At 38.7% G+C, this 13,607-nt stretch overlaps 1 protein-coding gene across 2 annotated transcripts in view; it reads right to left on the reverse strand.

Annotated features, from left to right (window-relative positions):
- Positions 1–13,607, reverse strand: part of LOC102200994 (CMP-N-acetylneuraminate-beta-galactosamide-alpha-2,3-sialyltransferase 1-like) — a 93,248-nt gene that overhangs the window by 51,368 nt on the left and 28,273 nt on the right. The window contains exon 1 of one of the 2 annotated variants that reach the window (XM_005745260.1): positions 2,156–2,181. The exons of the other annotated variant lie outside the window; for it this stretch is intronic. The gene's annotated coding sequence lies outside the window, so the exon portion shown is untranslated. Of the gene's footprint in view, positions 1–2,155; positions 2,182–13,607 lie in introns of those variants that run through there. 2 annotated transcript variants of the gene reach the window in all.

Consider the following 13,607-nt stretch of genomic DNA (forward strand, 5'->3'; position numbering starts at 1 on the left):
ACCCCTAATCTTCAGTTCTGAGAAGTCATCAACTTTGCAGGGTGTAGTTACAGTAAAGTGTTTTCAGTTTGTGTTCTGTGGAAATAGTTTTTTCTCTCCAGCTTACCTCTGCCACAATTTTAGAAATCAAAATTCTGCAGTTTTTAAACTCCTTTGTATTATATAGTTGAGAAAGGTATCTGCTGAGCTGTGAACTTGCTGAGTTAAACCAAGCCTCTTAGTTGGAGTTAACTCTCAGAAGTGCTGCAACCACTGTTTCAATGTCATTTTTACATAAAAATAATAATATACTTGCAATGTGGCACACTGCCAGACTGAGTGAATGGGTAATCTTTTCATGTAGGATGGAAAAATCTCCCCCCTTGTGTTGCAGAACAAGAAAAGTCTTCATTCATGGGACACTTTATAAAACTAAATGCCTGATTGTGTCAAATTTAAATAAGTAATCCTAATTTACAGCAACATTGTCTAGTCAACAAAACATCCATCCAGCCATCATTTTTCACAACATAAAATAATGTGTGTTTGATTGCACACGATCTGATATCCCTCTGTTGGTGTCGTTCCTGCATCATGTTGGTCCTGGATCAATATTGCATCACATTGTCAGCTTTTAGTTAGCCAAGAGGTGACATAATGCTGTAAAATGCTGTCACAAGGAGACTAACATGTGTAACCTAAATTTAATAACCTAAAAATCTTCAACCTTACCACTTGTTGTAGAATATTTTTGTATAAACAAAGGTATTCTTTCCCCTCCATGTCCCAAAGCTATAGCATCACAGCGATGTGTCTGGTAAGCTGCCATGCTGATCAAATACAAATTAACTCCTTACAGTTCCTGTTAGATCTATCATCACCCACTGATTTCTGGATTTTATAGCAAAAGGCATAGCGGTTCTTTGAAACCAGGAACTGCTAACTAGTGAAACCAGTGATCATTAACGATATCAGTAATCATTCATCAATGTTACCCCAACTTTAAAAAAAATATAGTGATATCCAAGTCCCAGCCTGACTGCAAACTAAAAGTCAAACCCAAACCCACCTGATTCTAGTAATGCTTCAATATTAAAAATATCAGTTGTTTTAACTTAAATATGAAGTGATTAATTTAGACAATAGTGAGCGTCACATTTCAACGCCTTCCTCTGTGGTTTAGTTGGTTTCTTTTTGTTGCACCTTCTGTTTCAAGAATCAGTTTTTCTTATTTACCAGTCATTACTCTAGGTTATGTGTGGGTGGGGCAGTGTGTCACCGCCACTGCTGCAACTGTTGATCATCATGATTAGTGGACCAGGCTCCAGTAACTACCCTTTGTTTATAGAACGTTGGCATACACCCTTTGCCTCACAGTCCTCCCTCTAGCTCTCCTTACAAGTCGGCCACTTGTCCCTTTCGATTTGAAATACTGTCAGACTTTTAGTAGCTTAGAAACACATAGGAGTACAAGAGTGGCTCATTTTATAACACATTCTTTACCTGCTTAGTTAAGCTAAGATAGCCCAGTATCATGTGGAAAAGCCCAATGTGGCAACACTGAAGCAGGGAAGATGTGTCCACATCACAGGCTGTATATAAAAGACAGGCGTACTGTTTTGTGGATTTTAAAGCCTTGGTGTTGGCATTTTGGCAGCATTCTTCTTGCTATTTTGAAGCCAGAAATGACCAGTGTTGGTTTAGCTCTCCAGAGAGTAGAATTCTAGCTTATCAGCTCATGCTAGCAAACTTGGTTAGCAAGCTGCATTCTTAAACTGCAGTAGTGCGTCACATATATATGCAAATCTGTGCCAAGCTACCGAACCACATTTTCTTTGACTACCTGTAACATTAATTCAAATATCTCCATTAAATATGATTAAAATGATGCTACACTGAAATTCCCCTACTATACAACTGATAAGCTATTTTATAAGGCCATTGAAATAAACCAGCTCAATGCACGAGTTAATCTTTTGGAGGTATTTTATCTGTCATACTAGCTAACAAAGCTAGAAAATTCAGACAAGTAGCATATCTCACAATTTGATGGTTGTATAAATTAATAACATAACAATACTCATCAATTTTCTTTCTGCATCCACTGTTACATTATATCATGTATTTTTGGAATTAGCACACATAGAGCTTTCACTTTAGAACCACAGCACCTTACCAAAGGATAGTAGGGAAACTTTTTTGCTGACCAACGCTAGACTCCCACTGTGTACCCAGAATGCCTTCTGTTCCAAATGAATGATGGGGCAGCATTTCTTCATGCAGGGCCGCAGCCGATCTCTACATGGCCAAAAGAAGAGCATTTATAACGTGAAACCCATCTGAATGGCAAAATGCCTTTACTCTCAACAACACGTACAGCCAGTGATGATACATAGTCCATGTCTGAAAAGGGCTTTATAAACACTTATTGTACAAATATAGGAGCCTACCAGCTCAATTATTTAATAAAACAACATTATAACAAACCTAAGTGTAAGAAAACCTCTTTTATCATCAGCATTCAATGTCCCAAAGTGCACCAGACAGGATGAATAAGAAAAGCTGTTTAAAGCAACCAAGAAGAAATCCAGAGGGATTTTCTGTGAAATTTCTGCTTCATAACTAATAATACCTCTCAGTGAATAAAAAAATGAAACAGCTCCAGATTTTACATTTGATGGCATCACATCTATGAGTCTTCATGTTCTGGTCTCTGCCTTTGATGGAGAGTATTTCATTTTCACAGTTATTGACTTTCAGCTCAGTGCTCTATTTTAATAAAAGGGGGGTTATGGTTATGTTTCTTGCTCTAGCAGATAAAGAGGATTCCAGGGTCACTGAGGGATTGAACAGTGAGGGCAAAGTCTTCTGAGGTGATTTGAATAAGCTGAGAAATGTTTTTGAGGTCAGTTCACACATGTGAATGGAGCATGGGATCAGTTGGTAGATAACTGAAGCTAAATAACTGGTGAAAATTTGCCAGCTGGAATTTACTAATACTTTTTTTTTTGAAAACTTCAAAGCATGAAAGTTTTAAGACATATCCTTTTTCATTGTTTGGCAAATTAATACTGAACTGAAGACTGATGTTACACTTTATTTTTAGTCAATATCAGCATGTTAGCTTAACACATACACTGGAAAAAGTCAAACAGGTAGCCTTAAAGTTTAATCCTAAACACTTTACATCATCTTTGTTTTATTCATACAAAAAAGAAGTACAAAATAAAAATATGTCCGTTTTCTTTAGCACCCACTTTGGTTTTCTTCACTTGTTATTCAAATTGTCACCTCTCGCCAAGGAGGTTATTTTGCTTGTGTGCGTGTCATTCTGTCTTTCACATTAGCTTGAAACGCTTTAAATGAATTCTAAGAAAACGTTAGGCTGTAGATTTGGGTCATGTTAACAAGCCATTAAAGTTTAGAATAAAGTTTTCAAGGTCAACTTCATGATTAATTGGTCAAAAAGCAGCAACTTTATACAAGCGTGGTGTGTATTGTCAACATATAGAAAGTACTGTATAAAGATTAAAAACATCAAGTCACACTTGATCTTTAACCTCTCAATCAATGTCAAATTGATCATAAAACAAACTTTACCAAACAATGAAATGAATGCTACACATATACTAAATAAATAAAAAATAATTGTACTCCAAATGATCTCAAGCATATGAAAATTGGTTTCAAGAAGTAAGCAAATAAGAAAATAAGGAAAGCCTGCACTTTGCACTTGTTTTTACTGGACTGCAAACTACTTAAAGTGCATTTCGAAAGAACAAAGAAGTAAAAATATATACAATAGTATTTCCCTAAAAGCTAATGCTGCCCAGAGGTGTGTTTTACATTACATTTTATTCTGAGGTGTCTACCCAAACCAATTTTGGGGAGTTATTTGAACCTAACCCTAACCAGTCATCAGACTTATCTGCCTAAATCTATCAGTTTTAGACAGATCTAAAACCTTTCAATGCCAACATACAGGTTTGTCAGGGATTAAGAGAAGGGTAGAGAGAAGTAAAACATTACTTCTAGTACTAATAGAGTCTCTTCTGGCGGTCTGACAACTGCTCAGAGCCAGAAATAATCCAGCAAAGCACAACATGAAACTTTTTTTTCCCCAATCTGTGCCAGGTTAAGTTAACTGACTGCTGGCTTTTTATTTAATGAAGCTATGAGAGTAAGATTGATTGTCAAATGCAAATTTCTCACAGAAAGCGTATTTTCCTGAAACCATTCCTTTTATGTGTTCCACTGTTTTCAGGAGGAATCACTAGGTTTACGTCCAGAGCCAACGGCAGTGTAGTAAAGTCAGAAAGTCATGGGATCTGTCGAAAATAATAACACAATATGAAAACTTGGATGTTATTTAAGCCTGAGGTCTACAAGTTTCATAACGTTAATGCCTACATATTATAGATGAAAAAATAGCTGTTTTAAGAATGGTAGATTATATACCACCACCACCACATACACACACACCTCCACTGCTCTTTTGAAAAAAGTATCAAACTTTACATCACACTCCACCTCTGGGCATGTCGCTTCATTTGACTGAAGGTCACTGGGTTTGTCACACTCTCTCACAGTAACTAGAATGTGTAGATTTTAAACAAATAAAGCATCTCACTACTGCACAGCTGCACGCGTGGAAAGAAATGCTCTCCGTGCCCTTGATCTCTCGCAGACTTGTGTAAATGACTGTGACGTGCTTCACTGCTACAAAGCAGCACAGATTCTTTCCATTTACATCCCCGCCTGCTTTCTTCTTTAACGCCCTTGCTGAAATCAGGTTTACTTTTATTAACACAGCCGTAATAAACCTTTACTCATTTGCCTTGAGTCAGCAGCTGATTATATATCTAATTTTATTGCTGCAAAATTACATTATCCACTCACTTTCACCCTCTCATTGCATTTCCACTGATTACTGCAGACTTTCATTCGTCACATCCTTCACAGCCCTCCATGTACCTGCAGTTGCCTGAAGCAATAAACTTTCTCTGGTGTGTTAACTCCCTGTGAGGCTGCCTTATTCACTTCAGGCTGATGTCACCAAGTACAAACAGAGAGCAGTGCACTTTGAGATGAATCTTCACACCATGTTTCCAAGCAATTCCCTCAGCTCAGGCTTACCATTTTAAATGCCTTAACATACCCCCCCCCCCCCCCCGTTCCTTTCCCTCCAGCTTGGTTCCAACTACCTCACTCTGACAGTATCACATATATTCTGTGCCACGTTGTGCAAGCTTCTAGCGATATATGATGTTTACACAGTGAAATATTTAAAACTCTGTACTTTTTTTATGGCTGTACTAGTCAATCACATAAAAGATGTCTTGTGCAATTTCTCTAAACCACCCCCTCTTCAAGTTTGGTACCTTTGAATACTTGGCTTCTCTACCTGAATTGAAAATAAGCTTTTGTCAGTTCTGAATGTTTTCATGTAGAGAATAAGTTTGCAAAGAGCGACCCAGCAGGCCAGGATGCGTTTGAATTCATTTTTGAATATAAGGTTAAAGACTGTGTCAGCAAGGGTTTAAAGGTTAAATTCATTGACTGATATGAAGAATCAAGGAAACAGACTTCTATAAAGGGTCAACGCTTAATAATCTTTATATCATAGTTGAAAACCAGCCAAGAAAATTTCAGATGAATAAAAGAAAGGCTCATGGATACAGCGATTATACTTTCACCCTGAGCTCAGAGACATTTGGACTCCAGCATGGAACCTGATCTTCTTATTACTTTTACACCGCTTTCATTCATTTAGTTAGTTCAGGTTTTTTTTCAAACCTCAGTTTTCTTAGTTGCCATGGTGATTTTACATCCCAGATGAGTCTCGTATTTCTTATTTAAATACATTTGTTTAAAAGTCATGCTGGCTGTAATGCAAACAGGGGGGAAATGTGTTGCGTTCTTGTCACTACTAAAAGTTTTGCCATGATACATGCTTCGGTTTATGTCATGATTTTATTTCTATTGGATCTTTTCTTGTTTTTCATTTATCAAATAAACTTTGCTACCTCAGCAAGTGCAGCAACTTTTAAAAGCTATTTTTGTGTGCGTTATTCTACTGGCACTTCTACTGAAGATTTTTATCATTCAAAATGAGAAAGGTTTTGCTGCAAAATGAAAAAAAAAAAACACAAAAAGGATCAGAGCCCCTTGTTAAGACCATGCCTTTGTGTAGTGCTGCACAACTTTTAGGCTTAGATTGCTCTTGGCAAATGCTATTCTGATCGCCTGCGTGTTCAAATGGTGATTTAAACTCTTACTTTCTCTCTCTTTTTTTTTTTTTGCCTGTCCCATTTGGTTCTTTTGCCATCAGAATTGTTGTCTAAAGGCAAAGAAAGATGCCCAACGGATTTACTTTATCAAATGGACCATCCTAGCCTTGCCGTATTGGTCTATTTGATTCACCTTTGCTTTTATTGTCTATTTTATTTTCATTTGCTGAACACGGGGCAGACTTGACTGGGGAAAAGGAAAGGGAGAAAGAAAGAGGGAAAGAAAAAGAGAGGGAAGAGGGACGGTGATAAAGGGCAAAAACCAACAAAATAAACAGACAAAAAATACATATATCAATTAGGGCTGCCACGGTTAGTCGACTAGTCACGATTACGTCGACTATCAAAATCGTCGACGACTGATTTAATAGTCGACGCGTCGTTTGAAGCTTTGTAAGATCCCAAAAGATGCAGGAATAAGTAGGATTTAAGAGTGTAATAACGGACTGAAACAGAAGATGTCTTTCGCTACTCAGGTTAAACATGATATATAAGTCACTTAGATAACTTAAAAATCTTATTGTTTGGCTTTTTTTAGTATTTTATTTGTTCCTGAGTAAATCGGTTTGGCTGAGATTAAAGCTGTACGTTTTATGTCCAGTGGATGATGATCTGATTAGTCGACTAATCGCAAAAATAATCGGTGACTAGTCGACTATCAAAATAATCGTTAGTGGCAGCCCTAATATCAATCACCTTGATCACCTGTTGAGAAAGAAAAAAGAGAAAAAAAGCAAAGAAAAAGAGAGCAATATAATAAACAACTCAAGGTAAACGCAAGGATCGTATTTGTGGGTTGAGGATAAGCAGGTGACCATATTCCACATGGCTGAGAGTGGCTAGCCCGGCTTCGAATCTGTCCCGTGGCCCTTTGCCAAATGTCTTCCCCTTTCTCTCTCCTGTCCCTCTTCACTGTACCCTTTCAAAATAAAACTGTAAAATATTTTTTAAAAAGGGTAATCTTTGGTGATCTTTCACTGAGTATGCTTGTTTTGTTCTTGTTGCTTTTTTGACAGCTACATAAGTTTTTATTATAATAACAATGTAAGGCGTTTTGCCAGATATAACTGTCACAATGCATTAAAATTTGGGGGGCACTAGCAAGAAAACTGTCAAGATTCAACGTGTGAAGTCAATGCTGCCACACAGGTCCATTGGGGCTGCTGTACACACCCAGTTAAATTGTAAATGAAAAACTAAAGAGCCAAGGATGGGCTGCAAGAGGACAGTGGACAAATTTAGGCACAGTTGGGTTTTTTTACTCAACGTCTTTTACTCAGTGTTGCGTCTATTGTGTCCTGTAATTCCAATTTGACAAATACTGTATACCAAAGAGAAGCCGTCTTCTGATGTTTTAATATGCTGTCACATGCTTGCAAATTGCAGTTGGTTGTACACTACAGGTAAATCTTTCACTAGAACAGAGCCCCATGAAATCTGTTTAACTCCCTGATTGAGGCTTTTGTGCCATTTTGGTGTTTGGAACAATGTGTTTGGCTGTCAAACACAACAAACACAAGTCGATGTTCACTTTAAATATTTTTTCTTTACTCTGCTATAGTGTCATGACACAGAAAAAATAAAACATGAATGTGATAATGAAGCCCCCCATTCCAAAAAACACACGAGGTACAGGTGCACATTTTGTACAAACCATTTGCCCTCTCTAACTCGGTATCGGCCAGCTAATGATTTTCAGATTTGATGAGCTCTTTGTGTAGTAAAAAACAAACTCAGGTAGAGGCAGGCACAGCTACAGCCTCCTGTGAAAATTGGGTTTGATGTTCGCTCTCAAATGAAAATCTCTGACCAATTTTGCATGCAGTCAAATGTCGTCCGCTCCCGTCCACGCACATTAACTGAGAGGTGGACAGAATGTAAAGCAGGCTGTGATTATTGATGTCTGTTGTCAAGCACATTCTGTGTCCAAAATGAGAAGTCTCACTCATTAATCATTAACAAAAATGCACAATGCCTCCAATAGAATGAAATGTGTAGTTCATTTGGCAACACACAATCCATGTTCCCATGATACTACAGCTTTTCCCCCCCCTCCAGTTTCTGTGTTTTTATCTCTAGTTTTGATTAGGCCAGTTTGCATGCAGACAAATGATTTTCCTGCACTTTCACTGATAGATGCAGCCAGAAAGAGAATGTAAAACAGGTCTCAGTATTAATGTGTTTTGTCGAGGAAGTTCTCCATCCGAAAGGCGACGCCTCTCCCATTAATCATGAGCACCAGGGTAAGGTGTGGGAAGAAATAAAGCAGTCCATTTGCATTTCTGGCAGACATAAAAATGTCCACCATGATGCAGCACATTCTTTACGTTTAGTCTTTCTGATCGTTGACTGTTTTACTGTAAAGCAGTTTTACACCCGAATGCCTTTTCCCTCTTTATGTAGATGCAAAAATACAAGCCGCAAAAGGAGATCAGATGGCACAGCAGCATGTTTACTGAGGACTGAGGTCCTTGGAGGATTCTTCAACACTGTAAGCTATTTTGCCATGTGGAGTCAAAAATTTGGCACACAACTAGGAAACATGTTTCCAGCAGCATGTTTCATCATGAAAGTGGTCCTATTTAACTGCTAGGCACAAGGACACTCCCTTTGTTTAATTTCTGACAGTCATTATTCAGGCATCAGGTGGGATGGTGGATCTGTCACTACATCAATGCCACAGAATGTTGGGTTTTTTGTTTTTGTATCAAATGATTTCTCTATCAGCGTGCCAGTCAGATCCACTGAGGATTTCACTCTGTCTCTGATCTTGTTCCAGATTCACTCCTGCATTTGGAAGAAATCCTCTTCTGTCAAGAAGAACATGAAAAGCAAAGTGTCCTCTCCAGAGAACCAAAGCATTGGTTGTTTGTTCAAATTTTAAAGAACCAATGTTTATGTTTACTACCGTGGCACAGCAGGAAGTGTGGTAGGAGATCCTGCAGTGAAAATGATCCACGCACAGGTGTGTGGTTGGTTAACAGAAAATGGTAAAAAGAAAAGAAAAGACTATGAGTTTAGCACTTAATAATGACTTTCCATGCGCTGTAGCCTCTATACAGTTTATTTTGTTAACTGGTAATTACCCTGGAAATACCCAAAATGATCACAGACATGTTTGCCATGGTTTGAATATGAATAGAAATCCTAGTGAAACAGATCTGAGTGACAACAAAAAAAGGTGTTGATACGTTTCCAATATATAAACGTATAAGTGGTGTGAACAGTTGCCACATGCACATTAAGCAGGTTGCTTCCCCAGACAAAAGAAAACGAAAGTATTCTGACCTTCACATCTAAACCCAAGCAAACCCACATGAGTACAGAAGAGACTGTTGACTCAGTAGGGATAATATTTAACAAGGACAGATGAGAATGATTATTTGAAAGTAATACAAAATGCATGAGAGCCTCAGTGCGTTTCTGCCACAAACTGATGCAGAAAAGGTCTAAATTAGTTCATACAAATTCACCAGAATTCTGAAAATTAAGAGTCTGATATCCAGCTTACTGTGTCTGATCCACAGCTCAAATGAAACCTAAAGCAATCTGCGAAGGTTCACACAAAACAAACTTTCTTTAGAAATATGACTATGCCTTAACTCTTCTTGCCTGAAGCTATTAAAAGCCTAACCCCAGGTATAGGCAGATAAGTATGAAGCTCATTAACAGTCTGTTTTAAGGCTGTTTTTGGTGTATGCGCTCGGCTCTCACCCTCCACTGAAAGATCCAGATTCAGTTAGCTCAGGCACCATAACACTGCATATCCACACAGAATTCATAGTGATGCTGATCAATACCAGTACTGTGACGAGTACACGTCTCACTGGTGACATTTCAGGCTTTCACAGCATCTCCCTGTTCAGGAACAAAGATTCTCATCCATCCAAAATGTAAATACTAATGCACTCACTAATAACCACTTCTGTGAATATTTTTTCAGAGAGCTTTTTAGTGTTTAATCTAACCCCAATCAGCTTTTTCTATGTATTCCTAGTTATACGGCTTTATACGGCCAACACCAAGCACAGTTTTAATTTGTACAATGATTTTGCTTTTAACCTCATACCAACCAAAACTGTACTTCATGTTTCAATTCACAAATGTCAGCATTAGTGCTGTCAAAATTAACGCATTAAGGCAAATTAGTCCACCGTTACAGTCAGCGCGATTAAAATTTTGTAACGCAATTAATGCATCTGGAGTGCAGAATGACTAAAAATCCCTAAAATGTTTCTATCAATGCATTTTGGGCAGTTTTCGGGCAGCGAGTTACCCTCGCACATCTGCAAACGGGCAGTTGATCTGGTAGTGACGGGCAGCTGAACCAATCAACTCAATATGGAAGATGATAAATGCACATTGGCCCTTGCAGCTTAAAATATCCCATTGACGCGAAGCATACGTTAGCCGGGCATGCTGTTAGCACTTTGGCTAACGCGTCACACAGCTTGCGACAAACCACTCGCGGAGCATCGGAGGCTCAGTGAGTCGACCTCGGACATATTGACTGACACAATTGGCAAGTGAATTGCAACAAACTGCAGACCTGTTAATGTCGTTGAGAACATGAGTTTTACATAGTTTTGGTTCCTCGTTTCAAGGACTTGAAGTGCCTCCCCAAGAGTGACAGAGAGAGAGGATAAATGTCTACAGAGTTTTTGGTTTTTTGTTAACATGAATGTGCAAGATGTTCAACAAACATGTTAAGTGCGTATATTTTCCCTTTTTTCTCGAGTCTGTTTGCTCATGCAAAATGAAATGCGATTAATATAGAATAAAAATTAATGATAATTAATCGTGATTAATCAAAATTAATCCACAGTAACCCTGTGATGAATCTCATTAAACATTTTAATTGTTTGACAGCACTAATATATATTACATATTAGAGATGGCACGATACCACTTTTTATGTCCAATTCCGATATCATAAATTTGGATATCTGACGATACCGATATGAATCCGATATAGTGTTTTTTAATCAACAAAACTGTTTTTTAAATATCCACCCCTCACGCTCCACCTCATGATGCTTAATCGACGTAATCAACCTTAATTTGATGCAGTGTGAAAAAAAATGCACAGAAATCAATTATTTTTCAAGAAATATTAAATAGATTCAACATCTTTCTTCAACAAAATTGCAGACTGCACAGATGGTACCTTCCCAAAGGAAAAAGTACTATAGCTTACTAGGGTATATATATTAGACTTAATAGTTACTATATACAGTAATTGACTTCTATTCATTTTACATCAAATTAAAACTTTGGGTGTCAGATAATTATTTATTAAAAGCTACACATTTTAAATGAGAATAAGAAAGAAAAGTATGTCTTTGTGCCCCTTTTCCCTGTTCATGCCCTATCGGCCCCCCTGGCTAAACTTTGCTAGATCCGCCCCTGCACAGTTACCAGCGTCAGCTACGTAGAAAAAGATCCTGGAGTAGAAAGTAATATTAAATACATTCTAACAATAGCTGATCAAGCTTAAATGTGCTGCTGTTGTTTATCCGCTGGTTTCCTCTTTCTGGTGCAAAGTGGGCCAAAAACAAACTAGAGACACGGACTCGCGACAGAAAAGATCAGCTGATCGTTAAGCAGTTTCATGATTGAAGTAGCAGCAGGAGAGGCAGTCGCTCGTTAAGCTTAACGCAGGAATGCTTTACAAACATTCAGAGATGGACTTACACACTTGCTTTACTTCTCTCGGGATAACTTTGTCGGAGATGAAATGCCGGGTTGCTAGCGAAGCTCCACATGCTATCCAGACCACCGACAGGTCCCGCATGCCACAGCCGCTCTATCACGTGATGCATACTGCTCCGACGTGCTAACGTTCTGAGGTGAGTTACGGCGTGTTGCAAGTTTTGTGAGGTGCTTTCGTGATATTTAATGGATCGGATTACATTTTTTTTTTTTCTCCGATATCCGATCCAGTAATTTAGGTCAGTATCGGACCGATACCGATACGTAATATCGGATCGGTCCATCTCTATTACATATTAGTGAATACTTACCTATTACTATTTAGGTTTTTTAAAAAGTTGTATTTCACAGGAGAGAACCTGTGCTAAAAGAAAGCTATTCAAATTCTCTTTGAATTTAAGCACACACTCTTTGTGTTTATTCTGCATTTATTTCGTTATATTGCATAAATGTCAGTTACAAGCTTAAATATAAAGTTGAAAAAATGCAATTACAACCAGGCAGTTGATCAAGTAATTGCAATTAATCACGAGTGATTACAGAAAACTGTGCGATTTATTAGTTAATTTCTTTTAATCTATTGACAGCACTACTTAGCATGCTAAAACTCTGGATGAATGTGATTAGTCAGCTTCTCACAGTTTTTTTCTTCTTTTTTTTACTGTTTCAATTGTAATTGTGATGCTGATTTTGCAATAGAAATCTTAAACAAACATTTAAATTACATTTCAATTATTACACACACACATATATTCATGTAGCCCCTTCCGCCAGGGTTACTTGCGTAGTAGCATTCCAACAACGCCCTGTTTTTGTCTCTTGCCCACCGATGCCTTCCTGTTCCAGTAGCCCACTTGTCGTCAGGGTGCCCTGGTTCCTCAACACCTGACGCGGACCTTGTTGATCCGGGCAACGTCCGAGCCGGCATGCCTTCATATTTATCTGTCTCGCTCATGTCTGTGGTAGGCTTGCTTAGCATAGGGGGTCTAACCTTAGGACCCTTACTGGATACAGACGCCCCAGGCAGGAATAGAACTTGCGATCCTCTGCTCCAAAGGCGTGTAGTCTAACCACTACGCTATCCAGCAGATCCTGTGGGACTTCCAGATACAGACGGACAAAGTGGTGGTGGACAAACAGAAGAAGACGGCCGTAGCGGTTCCGAATGACAGCAATATCAGGAAGAAGGAACACGAGAAGCTGGAGAAATACCAAGGGCTCAGAGAAGAGCTCGAGAGGATGTGGAGGGTGGAGGTAACAGTGGTCCCCGCGGTAATCGGAGCACTAGGTGCGGTGACTCCCAAGCTAGGCGAGTGGCTCCAGCAGATCCCGGGAATAACATCGGAGATCTCTGTCCAGAAGAGCGCAGTCCTGGGAACAGCTAAGATACTGCGCAGGACCCTCAAGCTCCCAGGCCTCTGGTAGAGGACCTGAGCTTGAAGGATAAACCGCCCGATAAACTTCACACATATATAAGTGTTAAAGTGTTAGATGCCTGTTTTTATTCAGGCACCTAACAGTGGTGGTGAAATCTGTCTGTGTTAGCAAGAAATAAAATCAGCCAATGAATAAAGAGTACAGCAACATCTAGCATAGTGTTTATTGCCCGTTTTATCATATATTATA

Source organism: Pundamilia nyererei, unplaced genomic scaffold (assembly GCF_000239375.1).
Source record: "Pundamilia nyererei isolate P.nyererei 1_Seehausen unplaced genomic scaffold, PunNye1.0 scaffold00156, whole genome shotgun sequence".
In the NCBI taxonomy this organism is placed as follows: Eukaryota; Metazoa; Chordata; class Actinopteri; order Cichliformes; family Cichlidae; genus Pundamilia; species Pundamilia nyererei.